We start from the raw sequence: 9,224 nt of genomic DNA, 5'->3' as shown, positions 1-9,224 counted from the left end.
ATCCCAATAACATTCTCAAAGTATTTCCAAATGATGACTTACAAAAAGTTGTATTATATTACAACAAGGAAAGCAATGCTACAAATAAGGAAAACCAATACATAAATATTAATGATTAATAAAATAAAAAACAAAACATTTACCTCTATTTCTAGTATTTGAAATGTACTACATATTCGATTTATTATTTTCTCATATTGCTGTACATTTAAAACTGCCTAAGTCTATGATGTTCAACAAGAATTTTATAGACTATGAGTAGCCTTTAAAGTTACCCACTAAGATAATTATTTATGGTTCATCTCATCATTTGTATATGGCTTATACCATCATTTATTCCTCACTAACATATAAAGTAAGGAATCCCTTAAATTTTAACAGAAACTGTGAAGTTAATGTCTTAAATCTTCACTCTGCTTCTTTACACAAACACTTTACAATTTCTCATTAGTAAAGTTTCTATAAACTCTGAAATGTACATACTTAGTAGTATATGACTGCTACCATGAATCTTAAATGCTTTATGGAAAAGTTTTACAGCGTGCTAAATAGTCTTAATTTTGGCATATATGAGCAAATTCCCAAAATTGAACATATTTAAAACATTAAAACTTTTAACAAACCTTAACACTTTCTATAGTGTTCATTATGGCAGGTTCCTTGTACAGAATAATTGAATTCCTCCTCCTACACATCCGTTGAACAACAAATATATGGAATTATTTTGTTTTGGACATGTCAATCTTGACTTTATTCTTAAATGTGTTCTTATGTAAGAAATACATGATTCTAAAATTTCACAACAATTCTTTTGAATTTAATTTTTGTGGAATTGTCTAGTTTAAGAAAATCAATTACACTTTATATATAAAATTGTTCTGTGCTCAATTCAGTAGCACATACACTAACATTGGAACAATAAAGAGAAGAATATCCCCTGACTGAGGATGACACTCGACTTTGTGAAGCATTCCAGATTTTTAAAAGAACAGATGCTGGATAGGATGTGGACAGAAGGGTACCTTAATGCCTTGTTGTTAGGAGTTTAAACTTGTTCGAAGACTTTGGAAAGTAGTATGGAGGTTCCTCAAAAGACTACATAGAGCGCCCCTAACACCCAGCAATCCCATTTTGGGCATTCACCCAAATGATCACAAAAAAGACCATACTAAAACTACCAGCAAAACTATGTTCATTGCAGCATTATTTACCAAAGCTAAGATATATAACCAAGCCCGATGTCCCACAGTAAACGAATGGATCAAGAAAATGTGTGTGTGTGTATGTGTGTGTGTGTGTGTGTGTGTGTGTGTGTGTGTGTGTGTGTGTGTGTGTACTGGAATTCTATGCCTCCATCAGAAAGAATGACTTCACCCAGTTTGTTAGGAAATGGAAAGACTTGGAAAAAATTATATTAAGTAAATTAAGCCAGGCCCAAAGAAGTGAAGTAAGCCAGGCCCAAAGAAACATAGGTCCCATGGTTTCCTTATTTTCAATAACTAGTATGTGTCTGCTACAAGTAGAAAACATCATATAAGTTGATGTTAGGCAAAATGAACCCCAAGATAAGGATTCAAATGGTTTTTCTTTCTTGCGATTGTTTCTAAGATATTTATAAGATCATTTCTTTGTTGCTTTGTATGTTCCTCCTGCAAACTAAAGCCCCTGTTTTCACTGTATTTGATGTTGGTACTATTTGTGGAGTGGAAGGGAAACACAAATCGTTTAAATAGGGATGCAGGTGGACCCATTGCAACAATGAGATGAACAAGTCGTTGTGTCAAAAAATGATTTTGGCCGGGGGTTGAGGGATGTGGACAGTGGGGGGACTGGGGTGGGGGAGGGGTTAGTGGGATGGGGGGTGGAAGATGGGCAGGGATGGGAAGGGGAAACAAAGGAGGAGCAAGTGGACCCATTGCAACAATGAGATGTACAAGTCATTATGTCAAAAAATGAACTTTACAACTTTGGTGGGAAGAGGACCGGATGGGGGAAGTGGGGGAGTATGGGAAGGGATGGGAAGGGGAAGCAAAGAGGAGGCAACAATGCTTGATAAGAAATGTACTCGTTATCTTGCCCATGTAATTGTAACTCCTCTGTCAGTATTCTCACAATAAAAATAAAAGAAATGTACTCAATAACTCACCCATGTAATTGTAACCCCTCTGTATGGCATTTTCAGAATTAAAAAAAAAAAGAAACATAGGTCCTATGGTATCCCTTATTTGCAATAACTAATGTATGTCTGGGATAAGCAAAGAAGGTATGGTAAGGCGAAAAAAAGTAGTAGGCAACAATGCTTGATAAAAAATGTACTCATTACCTTTTCCATGTAATTGTAACTTCTCTGTATGGTATTTTCACAATTTAAAAAAAAAGGTCAAAAGCATGTGCATATGACTAGATAAGATTATGTTAAGGTAAATGAACCCCATGATAAGGACACAAGTGGTTTTTTATTTCTTCCTGTGGTTTCTAATATATTTCTAATGTACGATGTGATTTTTTATATGTGCATCCCCCACAGTTAAACCCCTGTTTTCACTGTATCTGATGTTGGTGCACTTCCATCTAGTATGTACACTTCTCTAACTTGGGGATGGAAAGGGAAAAAACAAAAGGCTTAAATAAGCATACAGTATGACCATTGCAACAATGTGACGCACAAGAGAGTATGTTGAAAAATGAACTTTACAATTTAGGAGGGGAGGGGAGGGAAGTGTACTTGTGGAGGTGGGAGGGAAGGGATCGCAGGGGAAAACAAAGGAGGAGGTAACAATGCTTGATAGGAAATGTACTCATTACCTTTTCATGTAACTGTAACCACTCTGTACAGTACTTTTACAATAAAAAATATAAAAATGTTCTCGGATGGAAGAGAATATTTCCCCTATTTTACCCATGTAATATCGTTAACAAAGAAATTAATGCAAAATACTGATATGAAGATATTTTGAATAAATATGTGTGTATGTGTGTGTGTGCGTGCCTGCGCATTTTCGTTCTCAGAGTTTGAATTCAGTGCACCAATGTCTCACTAGGCCATTCCTCTCTAGATTGATGAGCTACTATATAAGCTACATCTCCATTCTTGGCTCTTTGCTAGTTCATTAATTTTTTAAAATATTTTTATTACTTTTTTATTGTGAACATACTGTATAGAGGGGTTACAATTACATGGGCAAGATAATGAGTACATTTCTTATCAAGCATTGCAGCCTCCTCCTTTGTTTACCCTTCACATCCCTTCCCAGCCTCCCCCTGTCCCCCCTACCCCATCCTCACCAACCCCCACCAATGTTGTAAAGTTCGTTTTCAACATAACAACTTGTACTTCTCATTGTTGCAACGTGTCCACTTGTATCCTTAAACGACTTGTTTTTCCCCTTCTCCTCCACAAAGTATACCGACATCAAATATAGTGAAAGCAGGGGTTATACTGTGGGGGAGGGACATACAAAGCAAAAAGAAATAATTTTATAAATGCATTAAAAATGCATTAAAGAAAAAAACATTTAAATACATATCTAAGGGTTCATTTTCCTAACATCACATTATCTGACCTTTTCTGCTTGACTCATACATATACTAGATATTGCAAATAAGGGAAACCATGGGACCTATGTTTCTTTGGGCTTGGCTTACTTCACTTCTTTGGGCCTGGCTTAATTCACTTAATATAATTTTTTCCAAGTATTTCCATTTCCTAACAAACTGGGTGATGTCATTCCTTCTGATGGAGGCATAGAATTCCATTGTAATTTTTTTAAAATAATCTCATGAATAGTTTTTGTCCTGATTGGCTTCCAACGGTTATCCACAGATCTCAGTTTCCTGAGTAGACAGGATTACAGGTGTGACCAACCAGCACAAGGCTTTCAGAATAATTTATAAAGTAGAAGAAAATTGAGTTCATGGAGGCTTGTTTATCATCTCCTGCTTTTAAAGCATTTTGGGGTGATTATATGTGAATTTATTTCATTTTGGATTCTTAAAAGACAGTAAGTGATGGTATTTAAAAGTTTTAATCTTTTTTTTTATTGGTCATGTGGCATGATCTCTGGGCTTGGCCGCTGTCCCTGTGCCTTTCAGCTGAAGGCGAGTGCTCTACCCCTTGAGCCACAGTGCCACTTCTGCTTTCCTAGTGGTTTATTGGAGATAAGAGTCTCACAGACTTTCCAGCCCGGGCTGTCTTTGAAGCGCAATGCTCAGATCTCAGCTTCCTCTATAGCCAGGATTATAGGCGTGAGCCACCAGCTACTGGCTAGTTTTAGTACTTTTTAAAATGTATACTGGAACTGTGGAACAGAAGAAATTTGTCTCTCTTTAGACCTCAATTTATGAGCTCAGCTCTGAGCATGATAACCCAATGTCACCAACACTGTGTTGAAGACAAAATGTGACAGAAAACAATTACCATCGGCAATAATTGCTATGCTATTATTTCTTGGACAACATGAATATTGAATTGAGAGAGTAAGGGAATGGAGAGGATTTTACCTACTTTTTTATTGCTTACTTTTGAAAATTTTGACTCATTTCCTTCCCCACTGTGTGTCTTTGGGCCATGCACTTAGTGCCTTTGGGCCATGAACTTAGTGCCTTTAATTAAAATATTTCCTAACACTAAAATGGTAATAATATTAGAATTATAGCAAATGTTTTCTTAAGAATTAAGAGAAATAAAACTTGTGAAATACTTAACATAAACTTCTAGGAATTACAATTACAATTACATGGGCAAGATAATGAGTATATCTCTTATCAAACATTGTTGCCTCTTCCTTTGCTTCCTGTTCCCTGAGATTTTTAGAAAAAAAAGGAGATAAGGTATGAAAGAACAGCATAGAAGGATATACAACTTATCACACAGAGATTAAGAACTAGCCTAAGAGATTTAGAATGCTAAAGGCAATGAGGAATAAGCCTAGTTGATAACTAGTTTTTCAATAACCAAAAATGGTTCTCTAGAACAATTTCTAGTACACCTTAGTTACTATCACTTATCCTTCCATCGAGTTATTCCTTCTATTCTATCACAACTGTTAATTAGCCTCTGCGTTTTTGGTACCATGATTAACCAAAAAGATTTCCAAATGTCACTTAGACTATCCTTCTCTCTGTGATTAGCAGTGACCACACAAAATCCTGGAATCTCTGAATTTCCAGAATAATTCTTCACCTGTCATCTAAGCACATTCCTGGCATTAGTTGCTTTGACCTAATGACCAAAACTTTTTTTTTTAACAGAGTATGCTATAGTAAGTAAAGTACATGAATTAGGGACTATTGTCAGGTGTCAGTATGGAAGGAGCAATTATATATTCAAAGTATGGTTTCTTTATTTTGCATTTACTAACTAAATGGTTTTTTTTTATTGTGAAAATAGTGTACAGAGGAGTTACAATTACATGGGCAAGATAATGAGTACATTTCTTATCAAGTATTGTTGCCTCCTCCTTTGTTTCCCCTTCCTATCCCTTCCTATACCCCCCATCTCTACTGCCCCCCCCGCCAAAATTGTAAAGTTCATTTTTCAACATAACGACTTGTACTTCTCATTATTGCAATGGATCCACCTGCATCCCTATTTAAATGATTTGTTTTTTTCCATTCCCCTCCACAAATTATACCAACATTAAATACAGTGAAAGCAGGGGTTATATCCTGGGGGGGGGGCATACAAAGCAACAAAGAAATCATCTTATAAATATATTAGAAACAGTCACATGAATGAAAAAATATTTGAATACTTTTTTTTATTATTATTGCTAGTCCAGGGATTTAAACTCAGGGCTAGGGAATTATTTCTGAGCTTTTTTTTTTTTTTTTTTTTTTTTAGGCTAGCACTCTACCACTTGAGGCATAGCACCACTTCCAGTGTTTTTCTGTTTATGTGGTACTGGGGAATTGAACCCAGGGTTTCATGCATGCTAGGCAATCACCGTACCATGAAGCCACATTCCCAGAACCCTAAATGAATTTCTTAAGAAGACATTACATTTTTATTCCGTAACTATGTATCATAATTTTGTCTAGGTGCCAGAAAATGATGTAGAAAACAATACAATATGAGAAGTCTAGTAAGGCTGGATGGAAAATGAATAACTGTCATGGTCTAGCTAGGGTACAGAGAGGCTTATGTCATGGAGCTGTTTCAACAGGCTGAGCGAGACAGCTCCTGATCCACAGCCCACCTCCAGAATGAGAGGGCCACTATGGGGTCTAGCCACATGGGGAAAATGGGCCACCTCCTCCAGGACATTCAACCAGTTCATGTGAGAGAGGGAGAAAGAGAGTGAGAACTACACTTAAGCCCTGTGCTATTGGCTCAGAACTCTAATCCCAACTACACAGGAGTCTGAGAAATGAGGATCATGGTTCATAGCCAGCCCGGTAAGGAAAGTCTGTGAGACTCATCTCCAAAGATCGACCAGAAAACTGAAAGTGGTGCTGTGGGCTCAAGTGGTAGAGCGCTAGTCTTGAGCTGAGGAGCTCCAGAACAGCGCTCAGACCTAGAGTTCAAGCCCCATGACTGACAAGAAGTGGACTTCCCACTACAAAAAGTGGGCTGAATAGCAACCATTTAACTAGGGAGGATGGTAGAGAAGTCAAGCCTAGATTTCTGTGAACTTGAGATCATAAGTAGGTCACCCAGCTTCTCCATGCCTTGTTGACCCCAGTTGCAAAACTCAACACAGTGAAGGATACCCTTCCTCATGGGAGTAGGGTAATGATGAAAGAGAGCCATGTTTTGTTTCATAATCCCACACCTGTTGCCCCATTAATAACAGGGGACACCTGAGCCCTTTCCAGATAACTTCCTGTCTTATGCTCACAGAATTGTTGAGAACATTACCTGAAGGCCATTCCCTCTGTGCCTAGCCATGTTCCAGAGATCCCTCTATATAAATCCCTTGTTTCCTCACAACTGTTCTGTGAAGAGACTGAGTTCCGATTGTTGTGGCCCTACCCAGAGCTTTATCTGTGGTCAAGAATCGGCTGCCATGGACTAAGAGTTTGTGATAATCCATCTAAACTGATGACTGAGCATGGCTCTACATGTCTACCATCCCAACTACAGAAGACCAGGCCTGGTGGAGCATAAATGTCACAGATAGGAGGACCACCTGAGCTCAGCCCAGCCTGAGCATATATTGTTTTTTTCTCAGAAATGCACAAGAAAAAAAGGTGGCTCCTCAGAGCCAGGGAGAGGAAACAAGCAGGGGGTCATGGTGCTTTCAGAGGGGTTTCTGACCCGAGTTGGGAATGGTGTTGGGGAGGCCACTCACCTGTGCTGCTGGGAGACGCTGTTGGCAGCTGATCCAGGTAGAGCGAGCAGGGATGGCGGTGACATGGCAGACATATGGGCCCAGAGCAGAGGACCAGGGGCAGGGACCAGGTCAGGGCCTTAGGCTGGCTGCGATTTGAAATCCAGCACCACAGGAAGGGGGGGGAGGGGGCTGGGAAATGTAAATTTCCTTCTATTCTCTAAAGTTACCTTGAGTCTCTTGCTCACCACTCAGCCACCTCTACCTTCCTTAACTGCTGGTAGTGGTGTACTAAAAGAGGGAATCCAGTTGCTACCAGGCATCATGGAATGTGGGCGTTGCCACCATTCTTGTATTCCATTGGTCAGAAAGAAACATGAAAGAATGGGGGTGTGGCTAGAATCCTGTGATGCAATCAGCATGGGCAGAGTCAAGTTGACAGGGACTCTCCCAGCCCTTTTCCCATTCAGTTGGGGACAAGAGGGAGACCACTTTAGCTGCATGGCTGCACAGATTGTTATTTATGTCTGTTTGTTGCCAGTCCCGAACCTTGAACTCAGGATCTGGGCACAGTCTCTGAGCTGCTTTTGCTCAAGGCTGGCCCTCTACCACTGGAGCCACAGGGCTTCTGGCTTTGTTGGCACTGAAGTTGGACAGGGGTCTCAAGGACTTTCCTCCTGAAGGTGACTTTGACAATGATCCTCCCATCACAGCCTTGTAAACATCAAGAAGGACTGTTGAGAGCCACTGGTGCCTGCCTAATCATTGGTCTTGCTGATGTTCTTGGACAGACCAGTGAGTTCCCTATCCTCAGGTTTAAGTGGTGGGAGCTGGAGCCCACAGTTTGAATCCTGGTCCTGCCACCTCCAAATGGCAGGAGATCCTAAGATACTCATTTATATCCATATGAATACAAATGGATGGGATGTATGTCATGATTGAATGGGCAGTTCTTCAATGATTCTAGGATAAAATTATACATAATTATATTATAGGACACTAATCGATTTTATTTAATACTTTATTAAGATGTAAACAATCACATTCATAAAATGGAGGAATAATGAAATACCGAAGAATTGGGCCTCACATACTATAAAGGTGCCATTTTTCTGCCAGGAATGGGATTTGAACTCATGGTCTGGGTAACACTGTTGTACTGTGTAGGAAGGGGAATCTGGCTTCCTTGAAGTCAAGAAATTCAAGTCTGTTCCTTAGGCCTGAAATCAATCCCCACGTACTCATGTACAATTTACATATATGATTTATATTTATATACATATGTTGACTCCATATTTTATTCAGTGTAGTTATTTTATTATTTTTTTGTTTTATTTATGTATTGACCATTTATTTTATTGACTATTATGGCACATAGAACATTGGTTACATTGATTACATAGGATATAGGCCTGCATATGTATTCCACTTCATATCTGACACCCAGGACATTCACAGAAAAGGAAAACGTGTCAGCATCAGCTTCTTACTCAACGATTCATTGTTTGGGAGTGCTGGTATCTGAACTCCTGGCCTTCAGGGCCAAATTCATGAATGGGTGAGTGTGAACACGCCTTCCTGGGGCAAACTGAGTGATAGGCTGTTCCTAGGACCTGAGATCGAGCCCAGGAGTTAACAAAATATGAACAGATTGACATGCAGATGACAGTACACTAATAAATATATATCTTTATAGAGTGCCAGAGATGTCTATACATTATTCAGTTATATAGACTACATTCCTACCAATTCTTGGGTATTTTTTATGCGTCCATGTAATTAATGTTATTGTTTTCATCCTTACACTATTAATGAAATTAATCAGTGTACTGAAATTATTGCATTCCTGTAAATAATAATATTCTTTTAATGCTTCAAAAATATTAAATAAAATCAATAAGACTCATGAAAACATGCTGTCTAATTTTATAGGAGCATCATTCACGATCAACT

At 38.7% G+C, this 9,224-nt stretch overlaps 1 non-coding gene across 1 annotated transcript; it reads left to right on the top strand.

The window, feature by feature from the left end:
• Window positions 1–880: 880 nt before the first annotated feature.
• LOC122122656 lies at window positions 881–982 on the top strand. Its single transcript, XR_006150194.1, has one exon. It is a non-coding gene; the product is annotated as a U6 spliceosomal RNA (small nuclear RNA).
• Window positions 983–9,224: the final 8,242 nt, after the last annotated feature.

This window comes from Dipodomys spectabilis, unplaced genomic scaffold (genome assembly GCF_019054845.1).
Source record: "Dipodomys spectabilis isolate Male_0828 unplaced genomic scaffold, ASM1905484v1 ptg000214l, whole genome shotgun sequence".
In the NCBI taxonomy this organism is placed as follows: Eukaryota; Metazoa; Chordata; class Mammalia; order Rodentia; family Heteromyidae; genus Dipodomys; species Dipodomys spectabilis.
Note: the sequence above shows the minus strand (reverse complement) of the source record. Positions and strands in the feature narration are given on the sequence as shown.